Genomic DNA, 12076 nt, shown 5'->3' on the forward strand with positions numbered 1-12076 from the left:
AATTTCCATTTAACTCTAGACTTCTTTTCCCATATGAGTTTCTGACTTTTCTATTCATCAAGAAAGAAGTAGGCAATCTTTAAGGCTCCAAAATGCTGTAAGTCATAGATTCATGACAAAGGTCCAAATGAGTAGTAATAAGGATACAAGAGTATTACATAATTCATAATACCTAAGGAAAAGTTATAATGAGATTTGAGTTGGTAAAACAAATCAATCCTGAAATTCTCTGACAGCATCCCCTCTCTCTCTCTTGTGTGTGTGTGTGTGTGTGTGTGTGTTTGTGCGCGTGCGTGCATGCCCGCACGCGCACATGTGCATGTATGCATACCCGCATGCTTGCATTTGTATAAGAAAATCCAAGCAACTGAGAGATCTTTGGAGCACTAACAATTTTTGATAATTACTTAATTCTATCCCCACCCCCATTCTCTGGTGGTAAATATGGAGAGGAATGAATCTATGCCTCCAACATGCTAGGCAACTGGTCTACCACTAAGTTCCACCTCCAGCCCAAATTCTAAGTATTTAAAATACAAAATCAACTTCTCATATTATTTAAAAATGGTAAATAATAACTGAGAGAACATTACACATGCATACTTTTTAAAATATTCTTAGTATATTACAATTTTCATCAAGCAAATACAAATCTAACTCTGCCAGAAATATGCTTTCAGTAAAGACAGCTTCTGTTTTACTATTATTAAGATTATTCATGAAGGCATGTTCTAGTGAAAATTAGCTAGCATCCTTAATACCAGACTTTTCATATTAGAACTTAATTTGTATGCTAACATTGTGGGCTTCATAAAAGTAACTGTTGCGGTGCAAAGAGAAAAAGGTGGTTCAGTTTCATATAAACTCTTAGCTACTATTTCTATATGTCATTTCAGAAAGTAAATAACCAGGTTTCTTTAAATCTTTACGTCTTTAACCACCCTTCTTTCCCTAAATCCCCCCCCACAATCTCTCCTCTCATCTCCTCCTTTTCCATTTTCTTTTTTAAAAATTGCTAATCAGCCAATTAGGGATTCCAATAATTATAAATGTCAGGGAAGGGAGAAAGGAAAGAGCAATGGGAAAGTAGTCAAGGTAGAGCAAAATCACTTCACTTTAAAGAGTTTCTACTGTTAACCCTTAAAGAATTCACACAGCACCTTGATGGACTCGCTGTTCCCAGTCTCCACCCCTCCCACCTTCCTTCTCTATTATGATTGTTAGGTCAGTTAATTGGCTGATTAAGGACACCCTGGCATTTTTATTAACTGGCAATTAGAGTTGGACCCTGAGGCACAGAAGATCCTCCTGATTAGGGGTATCACTTGGGTTATAAAGATTAATAAAGTCAAATGAGCTTTAAGGGCTGCTTTAGATAATTTATTCGTCTATATGGATATTTTAGCAATATCCATCATTCTAATATTATCTCAGATGCTTTCAAGCTAAAGTGAATTCATTTTAGAGCAGCAATTGTTTATCTTTAAAAACAAGGAAACATTACATATAGGAATACTGCGCAAATATCAATTAGTCAAAAGCTGTAAAAATATTTTCACCTGCTAAAGTGATGCTTCTTATACTTTAGTCACAACACTCCATTTCCTTTCTTTAGGACCATTCCAACAGAAGACCCAAGTTTCTCATTAAATAAATCTACAAGAATGTGATATATGATATGCCCTAATCCATTTAGCCTATGTAAATCCTCTCACACCCTCTTTCTATAACTTGTCTAAGAAAAGTTGGCACTCATGAAAAGCTGCTATACAGGGTGGCCAGTTATGGACAAAGCAAATGTTATCTTATATTCCAAACAGTTTGTGTGATTATAAGAGGATGGTGTATCATATTAAAATTATAACTTGGATACACAACTTTAGAATAAAAATATTCTGCAGAATCAATAGTGACTGTGAATGTAGACTTTGGATCAGATACGGCCCAAAGTAAAACTCCTGACTCTTCCACATACTTCCAAGTCCAACTTTAGGTTGGTCTAAACTTATGTGAACCCTTATTTTTTTTCATTTCTCTTTTTTTTCAAGAAACATTTTAATAATAATTTAGAAAATTTGCCCAATAACTGGCATCTCACAGCTTCTTAGCAGTGAGAAATATTACTTGTGTAAGACAAAATCTGATATAGCTTTGCCAATAAACAAGAACATGCTCTTCAACAGTTAGGAAGACTGACACAGCCAGCAGGTCCAAAAGGCATAAGATGTCACTTTTGTTTTAAATATGAAATGGAAGCAGTAATAGAACTCACTTTATAGGCAGAAGGAAATGATAAAGAGACAATATCAAAGCACTTTTTTCCTCAGGTTTAGCACATAGTACATTATCGATAACCAACCACTATTACTGGCATACAAATCTTTCCTTATTCATCTTGCTAGATGGTTGAGTAACCTAACAGGTCATGCTTGGTATCATACTTCATCTAAGAACTTGGAAAAAGACAGAGGTTAGAGATCAGACAACATAATTTCATCTTAGAAATGGAAGAATACATTTGATCACAATAAACCCATGGTTAGGAAAATGTTTCATTTTTGGGATCTAGACCTATGTCAAGTTATCAGGATTCAGAAGGATTTGAGGGCTGCTCAACAACCAGATATCCACAAAAGCTGCTACATTTTGGGATAATATGGAGATTAGCTCATTTTCACTAACACATGTCTTCATTAAAAATCTTCATAATAGTAAAGCAGAAGAACTTGGTATCTCCTGAACACAGAGGTGAAAAGAATGAACTAAAGATCTGACTTCTTGGATTTTAAACTGTTACTACTAGTTGTAAGAACTTAAGCAGTAGAGTTAACCTCTTGTTAATTCGGTTGCTGTGATCAAATACATGGCAACAAGCAAGTCATAAGAGGAAGGATTTATTTGGCTCCAGGGTTTGAAGATACATTCTATTATAGCCAGGAAGGCATGGCAGCAGGAGTTGCTTTGAACTATCGCTGCAGGAGTGTGAGGCTGACTTTTTACATGTTGGCAGACTATAAAGTAGAGTAAAGATTTCACATTTTCCCATTCGTCCTCAGTCAAGGAAGCCTTTCTATGAGATGGTATCTCCCATATATAGATCATGTCTTTCCCTCTTAGTTAACCTGTTGTGAAAAATCCCTCACAGACACACTCAAGAATATACCTCACCAGTGCCCTAGATTTTTCTTATCCCAGGCAAGTTGGCAATAAAAATTAATCAGCACTCCTCTCTATTCCTCATTTTTTCCTCCTGTAAGATGATAATGCTATAATGAACACTAAGTGAATTAATACTTATAAAACATTTACAAGGGTGTCTTACAAATGGGGTTGTGCATAAAATTTGTTAAATAAGCAACACTCACAAGGTCCTTAGTAATGTCCACCTTGTCCTTCTGTTACTGATGCCCTTTCCTCCAAATGATGAACTTTGTGTGAGCTTTGCAAGATGGCAGCAATGCCTGGAAGACAGAAATGTAAAACAGTGAAGAAAGCAGCAATAGAAAACTTGCATTTAACCCTCAGGAGAGCAGGCTCTGCCCTCGCCTGGGCAGTGCAATAGAGCGAACTGTATTGGTGGAGGTGTGGGTGAGCCAGCCCCAAGGTCATGAGCATAGGAGAGCTGTCCCCATTACTCATCTGTCATTTGGTGGCAATGGGCAGAGAAGAGACGCCCTCCTCCAGCTCCTCAATGTCTGAGGCAGGTGGGAGAGCTGACCCTGAGATCTTAAGAGCAAGAGAGCTATCCCTATCCCTCATCAGCTGCAGTACTTGGGAGGCCAGGCCCTGCACCTCACCTAGACTACGTAGTCGCGCTGGCCCTGAAGGTATAGGTGTGAGAGAATTGATCATGAGGATGTGAAAAAGGGAGAACTGGTCCTGCCCTTTGCTCATCACTGCAAGGGGTAAACTGTCCATGGCAATGCTGGGAGCTCAACCTGGTGGTGAAGAAAGGAGAGAGCTGGCAGGCTGACCAATCCAGCAGGTCCACAGGCCCAGAACCAGGGTTATATGTTGGCCAACTCCAACATCCACCGCATCTGTGATCTGCTGGAGCACAGGGGTGGGGGCAGGGGTGCAGTCAGTTCTGTGGACCCAAGGCTGAAAGATCTCCACAAAAGAGGGCAGCAACAGGATGTCCACAGTGTCCCAGTGATGGCCCAACACCAATGGTGTAACGGAGACCAGGGGCCTTGAAACAGACTGGTAATTCTTTGCAATGAATGTCTGCATGTAAATAAAGGGGTTTACTGCATGACTCACTGTGTCACACTGCAGATTCCATAATGACATTTTCCCTTTCTCCCTTTTAAAACATTTTTTTTCCTCTTAACTTTTACTTTGTTTTATTCTGGGGAGGAGGGGTGGGATTGGGAGGCATAATGTGAAAGATGCACACGCACACGTACACGCACACACACACGCACACGTGCGCACACACACACACACATTAAAAGATAAAAAAGACAGTTAAAAAAAGAAAACTTGCACTTATCTCACTTTTCTGGTTCCCAATCCATTATGCAACAGACACATGCTGACAGATGGACGCTGGTATTTGTCCCCATTATTGACCTTTTAACCTGCGAGTAAAGGGGCAAGGACCAGTCCACCATGGAACAAAATTGGAAAGGCTGTGAAGTCTGTCTCTAAACCTGAATTCTTAAAGAATTGAGAATTAAGTCCTCTTCAACTCTCCATTTCTAATGAGACACAAAATACAAAGTTCCTCCTTTAAAATAAACCAGGAGCTAGGATATGGCCCAGTGGTTGAGAGCATTGACTACCCCTCCAGAGAACACAGGTTCAATCCACAGCACCCATATGGTGGCTTACACCCATCTATAATTCCAGACATAGGGGATAAAACACCCTATTCTGATATTTGTGGCCACTAAGCATTCCTATGGTACATGGCGTAAGTGTGAAATGCCCATACGTATGAAATAACATTAAAAATTAAAAACAAAATGATTCCGATGAAAACAATAGAGTTGGAAGGTCTATCTCTGAATTTTATGCCTTCTGATTACTGTAAGGTCATGTACCTCCAGAAGGGGGAAGTGATTTTAGTAAAATGGTTAAAGTAATATTTTTTCCAATATCTTTAGATTCATTATCAAGATGCATTTAGAAAATAGTGGTGGACTGTATGTTTTGCAGACTGGCATGCCTTCTCTGAGTTCAAACCAAATGCTACTTCATGATGTGCTGTTTGCATGGAACATTACCATACAAATTGAGTGTCCTGAATAGTATATATTGACCTCCCCCACAACCCCCCCTGCCCAGATTTGCATCATTAATAGAAACAAGATCCAGAGTTTAAGGGCATTTGAGGGCTAAAACTAAGTAGGAAATGTTGCCCTTTCATTGGTTTTTTTTATATAACATTTCTTCCCATAATTTTCTTAGCTATCTATTAGTCTTTTTTTTTTGGTGGGGGGTGGTTCAAGACAGGGTTTCTCTGTAGCTTTGCAGCCTGTCCTGGAACTCACTCTTGTAGACCAGGCTGATCTCAAACTCACAGACATCCACCTGCCTCTGCCTCCCAATGCCTAGCTTCATTAGTCTATGGAAATTCATTTAATATAGCAAGACTTTTAAAAGTAGAATTTTTACCTCAACTATGAACCTAGCAACTACACAACCAGCCCCCCCCCAAAACATAACAAGAGGCGAGGGCTGAAGACATGCCCCAGGGTTCAAAAACAATTGCTTTTTTGCAGAGGACCCATGTTCAGTTCTCAGATCCTGCAAAGTGATTTATGACCATCCTTAAGTCCAGTTCCAGGGGTTCTGGTGCCCTCTTCTGGCTTCAGTGGGCACCAGGCATGCATGTCATACACACACACACACACACACACACACACATATATATATATTGCATATATATATATATGCAAAACTCTCATATGATAGGCAGATAAATCTTTCTTTAAAATAAGAAGAATATTTAAAAAGTATCACAATATACTAGTAGTGTGGAAAAAGGAAGAGATAGAATTTAGAGATAAAAAGGGGGATTTCTGAGTTCAAACTTACCTCTTGTTTTACAGCTATAGAAACACAAGTGTAGGGTAGGCAAGTCATAGAATTATTCCAGGCTAGACCAAGATATACAGCACAGATCTCCTGATTACTGGCCAAGGGTTTCTTCCTTTGCACTGTAAGTTTCCATTTATGTGAAATTTCTTTGATCACCAATATAAGGTTTGAGATGTTGGTGAATCATCTTATCCATATCCATATAAGTGGACTTAATCTAACTTAAATTTACAGCCTCTCTGTATTAAACACACTGCTTTATTTTTGTGGATAAAAAGTTGTAATTTGAGTTAAAACTTTCAGGAATTCCAGGTGTGGAAAATGGATGTGCTCATGAAGGTTAATGTTATGTCAAAAGAATGCTTTTGATCCTTTATATGCTACAAGAGAAACCTCCGAGGGTTAGTTACTCAGCACTCTATCTATTATAATTTGATAATGCTTGATTTGAACTGAATTACGAGTAGTGTTCCTCAGGAGCTGTCTCTGATTCTTTTACTAGGGTTTGTGACCTTACTCCTCATATTGGGTCACATTGCCTAGCCTTAATACATGGGGAGGTGCTTACTCCTATGGCAATTTGATATGCCATGTTTTGTTAATACCTATGGAAGACCTGCCCTTTCCTGAACATAAACAGAGGAGTGGATTGGGGAGTAGGAACAGAAGGGGAAGAGGGAGGGATTGGGAGGAGAGGATAGGAGGGAGGGGAAACTGAGGCCAGGTTGTAAAACAAATAGAGTTCCTGGCTAAGTGTGGTAGAGTACACCATTAACATCAGCATTCAGGAGATAGAAGCATGTGGATCTTTGTGTATTCAAGGCCAGAATAGTCTACAGGGCAAGTTCCAGGTTAGCCAGAACTACACAGTGAGATGTTCTCTCTAAATTTTAAAGACATAGGGGTCTTTATAACTTAACTACACTGGATTTAAAGAAATTCCATTATGGAACAGTTGATAACACATTTCTTCCCATAATTTTATTAGTTATCTATTAGTCTTTATTTGTCAATGAAAATCCACACCGTAACAAAGTGTTCTGAAAGAATGTGAGTAATATTTTTTGCTATGTTATGGGTCAATAGTTCATGCAGCTGAACTTTCATTTCTCTCTCATTAAAATTGCTTGCTTATTTCATCTGGATGTATATCCAAGTGATAATAAGATGTAGAATATATACGTTTGACCCATGCTAGTATGTTTTGCTGTTTCTACAAGAAAATAGAAGCAAAACTTTCCAAAGGAAGAAAGAAGGTTTTTATTTTATGGTTCTGATAATAAAATACATTCCATTCTAAAAAATGGAAGTATGAAAAGATTTTTTTCAGGAAATGAAAAGAAGAACTAATGGATTTGCAATTTTGCACTGATTTCAGGGGCCTGGGTTTAGAACACATTTCTTGAAATAGAAAACTGACTAATGTGAAGAAATTACTCTTCCCAATGACCTGTTCTTTGGAGTTATGTGTATGTTATTTCAATAATAACTCTTACCTTTCTGTTAAATATAAGATATTTTTGTCAATGAAATTATACACTAATTTCTCCAGGGAGTACAATTTCTTAACCATGAGGAGAATTAATTTACAATGTTAATAATTGCTATCTACAATTAGTGCTTTGATTTTTATTAAATTTCTTAACATTGAGCTAGTCTAGGGATCTTTGTTTCTCAGCACTTGATATGACTTGAAAGAAGAAGAAGGAGGAGGAGGAGGCAGCGGCAAGATGAGGAAACAGACCACGAAATGAGGGAACTGGATTAACCCAATTCTACCATTCCCTGGTCCAATGGCCACAGAAATCAGTATAGTAGCCACCCCTTATGTATTGCTTTCCATGATCTCAACATCAATAGTTAGACTCTTTCTGAAAATCTTAAGTGGAAAATCCACAACAATTTGTAAGTTTTATGTTGTATACTTTTCTGACACAAATCATCCCTCTTTCTTAGTATCTATACTACATATGCTAGGCATTAAATCACTCAGTAACCATCACATGTATCAGACTGAAAATGGCAATGTTAAGGTTCAACTGATAAAAGTAAAAGACAAATTATCATAGGTATGTACATATAGGAGTAACATGTAGAGAGAGCTATAATAGAGAGATGAGTGCTGCCTCTAGTCTAAGATATCCACTAGGAGTCTTGGGATTGATCCCATCTGAATAAGGCATAATTACTGAATAACTTTCTGGACCCAAGTTTCTTTACCTATAATATTGCCATAAGAAAGAATCAATGAGAATCAAAGGGCTGGGGTTGTCACTCAGTGGTACAGCTCTTACCTCCCATGCCTAAGACCCCGGGATCCATCCTTAGAACTCTTTCCTTCATTCCTTCCTTTCTGTCTTTTTTTCTTTTCTTTTCCTTTCTTCTTTTTTTGGAGACAGGATTTCTTTGTGTAACAGCCCTAGCTCTCCTGGAACTAGTTCTGCAGACTAGACTAGCTTCAAACTCACAGAGAACTACCTGCCCCTGCTTCCCAAATACTGGGATTAAAAGTGCAAGCCCCCACCACCTAGCAAATTTTATTACTTTTTAAGCTAGAGTCAGTGTACGTTTGCTCATACACAACTCTAAAACTTGTAACTGGGTCTTGTGCTGTTTTTGTTCTTTTTAATTTAAGTTTTTATTTTTTTTAACATGTGTTCATTGGAGGGGGTTGGCACATGCATGTCACAGAGTGCAATGGAGGTCAAAGGGCATCTTGTATGAATCGGTTCTCTCATCCCACCATGTGGGTCCTGGATTAAATATAGATTGCCAGCCTGTTGGCAACTGCCTTTACCAATTTAACCATCTCGTCTGCCCATATTTGTCCTTTATATCACAATTCCATCCTTACTAGCAAATTAGTTACTACATTGTGAAATTAGCTATGCACTTGAGAATTATTACTGTGGTAAATACTTTCGTGCATCTTGTTTCTCCTCAAGATGAAATATTGCTGTAGCATGATCCTAGGATAGCAGCACAAACGAGCTTCAGATCCCACAGTCACCTACAGTGGTTAGTGCTATCGTCCAGGAAGATGCTGGGTTCCATGCAGAAGACACAGCCGTCATCTGAAATTGGTGCAATAAATATTGGCTTTAGTGGAGGCAATGACATGCAGCTGTAATTTCAGCACTGGTTAGGCAGACACAGAAGGGTTCCTGGGCTTACTGGGCATCCAGTTTAGCTGAATTGGTGAGCTTCAGGTTCAGTCAGAATCCTTGTCTCAAAAAAGTGGGTTGGATTTCATGCAACAAATACAGCATGCATGAGAAAACTCACAATATAGAAAGGCAGTAGAAGGGGAGTGCTATGCACACAATCTGTAGAGGTTATGAACACTTTTGAGCCTGTTTTCCTAGCTCTCTAGGCCACTTCAACCCTCTGAGTGCCTTAATAAACTGTATCTAATTCTATTACTAAAATAATAGAGAGCAGTAAAAAGATACTTGACAGCAAACTACAAATGGATAAACATTACCTTAATATTTGACTTGAAACTCTGAAATAGAGGAAAAGGTAGCCAGAACTCTTCAAGACATCAGCATGAAAAAGGATGTTCTAAGTAAAACTGCAGATACTCAGGGAATAAAACCAACAATCAACAAGACTGATGGAATTAAAAAGCCTTCGTACAACAAAGGAAGCAGTTCATCACATGTACATATAGCCTACAAAGTGGGATAAGATCGTTGCTAGATCTACAACTGTCAAAGGGTTAGTATCTAAATTATACAACGAAGGCAAAAACTGAACAATAAGAAATCAATCCAATCATTAAGTGGGTAGATTAAATAAAGACATATTTCTAAAAGAAGTGCAAATGGCCAATAAACATGAAAAAAGTTCAAAATCAGGGTTTGGAGAGATAGGGCATATGAGCATGTACTACCCATGCAGAGGACACAAGTTCAGTTCCTAGTGCCCATAGCAGGCAGCTCATAAATGCCTGTAAGTCCAGCTCCAAGGGGATCCAATGCCTGTGGCCTCCAAGGGCACTTACTTTTACATGTGCACCTGTAAATGCACACAAATTTAATAATAAATATAACTTTTAAAAATGTCCAACCTCATTAGTCATCTGAGAAATACAAATAAGTAATACACTTAGATCCCATCACACCACAGTCAGAACAAAGTCATTGAGAAAATAAGTAATAATAAAAGGTGGTGAAAAATGTGGAGGGAAAGGGATCATTATATACTGCTTGTGGGAATGTATATTAGTCCAACCATTATGGAAATAAATATGGGGGTTCCTCAAAATACAATATAGATTATCATATAGCCCAGCTATACCATTCCTACGTGTTTACCCAAAGGGCTTCAAGTCAACCGTCACAGAGACATTTTATTATCAGTGTGTACTGTAGCATTGGTCACCACAGCTAAGACATGGAATCAGTTAAGGGATCTAAAGTACATAAGTGGATAGAAAAAGGGTGAAATATGTGCTCAAAACAAAACTTTTTTCAGCCATAAAAGACTGAAGTTGTGTTATTTGAAGGAAAATAGATGCAACCAGACATGATCAGACAAAATAAAATCAGTCTCAGAAAGATAAATGTTTGTTTTGTTCCATTTGCAGGTCCTAGATTTTACACAGATACATGAAATTATCTGCACACGTGACATGAAAGTGGAAGCAAAGCTGTCTAGGGGAGCAGAGGGGACTAATGGGGTGGGGAGGAATAAGAAAAGGGAGGGAGCGACTATGCCCAGTGTACAAAATATATTTCTATGAAAATTTCTGTATTTGGTACCATGTTATGGCTAATATAAATAATGAAGCAAAAGATAAAAACAAAATGGCTTGAATAAACAGAAAGAATAGAAGGAACTTTAAGCAAACAATGTAAATACTGAAAGAATAACCCTGTTAAACAGCATCTAATTCCACCTAAAGCAAAAAAAAAAAAAAAAAAAAAAAAAAAAAAAAGAAGTATCATAAAGTTTGTTTAGTTGATTTGATAAATAAAAAAAGAAAAACCTTCAACCCAGATATTTGGACTTGCAGAAAACAGACTAAATAGTTGAGCAATTAATCTATTTTCAATAAATTATGTGGACGTCCTGTAGCCACAGACTTGGTCTATGGACTATTTATTGCTTTAAAAGAGGCAAAATTTTTATCACATACAGAGATAGTTACAAAGTAGAGATAGTTACAGGGACTCAGGAACTTCTGCAAAACTTTACCCATACTAGAATACTCTTCCTTTGGGCTGTTTTGAATATAGACCAAAACCTATTTATGTGTCTTTTCCTAGTCTTCTATAGCATCTCATTGTGTAGCACTGAACAATTTCTCATACCAGAATCCACTATTACAGTGTTGTCAAGCCCTTCTCATTTTCTAGTTCAAATCCTTGTTCATGCTGTTTGCTAAGTCCTTGTTCCCCGTGACAGCTTTCAGGCAAACAGAACACACTGAATGCTGCATTCCAAACCACTCTGTCCTGCTGGGCTCTGAGTAAAACAAGCTCTTCAAACTCCATCATGTGAACTTTTCACAAGGAACAATCTCCCTCAGACAATTCCATTCACACATACTATCCGTGAAACTGGGTCTCGGGAAGAGGTGACATCACAGACTTTCCCCTCTGGCCAGGGTCATGACCACCAAAGTTGTATTTAAAAGGCTCCCACGTGGTTTGACACATGATTTTCTTAACAATTTAACATTTTTCCCAATGTTCCCATAAGTTTCCAATTTAAGATAGTCACACTTAGATACAAAATTGGGTTCTCGTGTCAAGAAAGCCAGGGATTTCAAGAAGAATGAGAAAATTGCAGCCTGTGTAGGAGGGAAAATGCAAGACATAATACACATAACACAGGCCATATGTAGGGTTTCCTAGCAGGGTATTAGAAAGCATAAATCCAGAAAGCATGATGTCAACCAGGAGGCTGGATTTTTAAAAGAGAGGCTAGGAATGCACTTGCCTATCATATAAGAGGCCCTGGTTTCTAGCCCCGGCACCATGAAAAAATACTATGCAATGTTCAAAAATAATCTTTATTT

At 38.1% G+C, this 12076-nt stretch overlaps 1 pseudogene; it reads right to left on the reverse strand.

Moving 5' to 3' along the window:
* Positions 1 to 2115: 2115 nt before the first annotated feature.
* On the reverse strand, positions 2116 to 2224 carry LOC127218121 (uncharacterized; annotated as a pseudogene).
* Between the last annotated feature and the right edge of the window lie 9852 nt (positions 2225 to 12076).

This window comes from Phodopus roborovskii, unplaced genomic scaffold, assembly GCF_943737965.1.
Source record: "Phodopus roborovskii unplaced genomic scaffold, PHOROB, whole genome shotgun sequence".
Taxonomy (NCBI): Eukaryota; Metazoa; Chordata; class Mammalia; order Rodentia; family Cricetidae; genus Phodopus; species Phodopus roborovskii.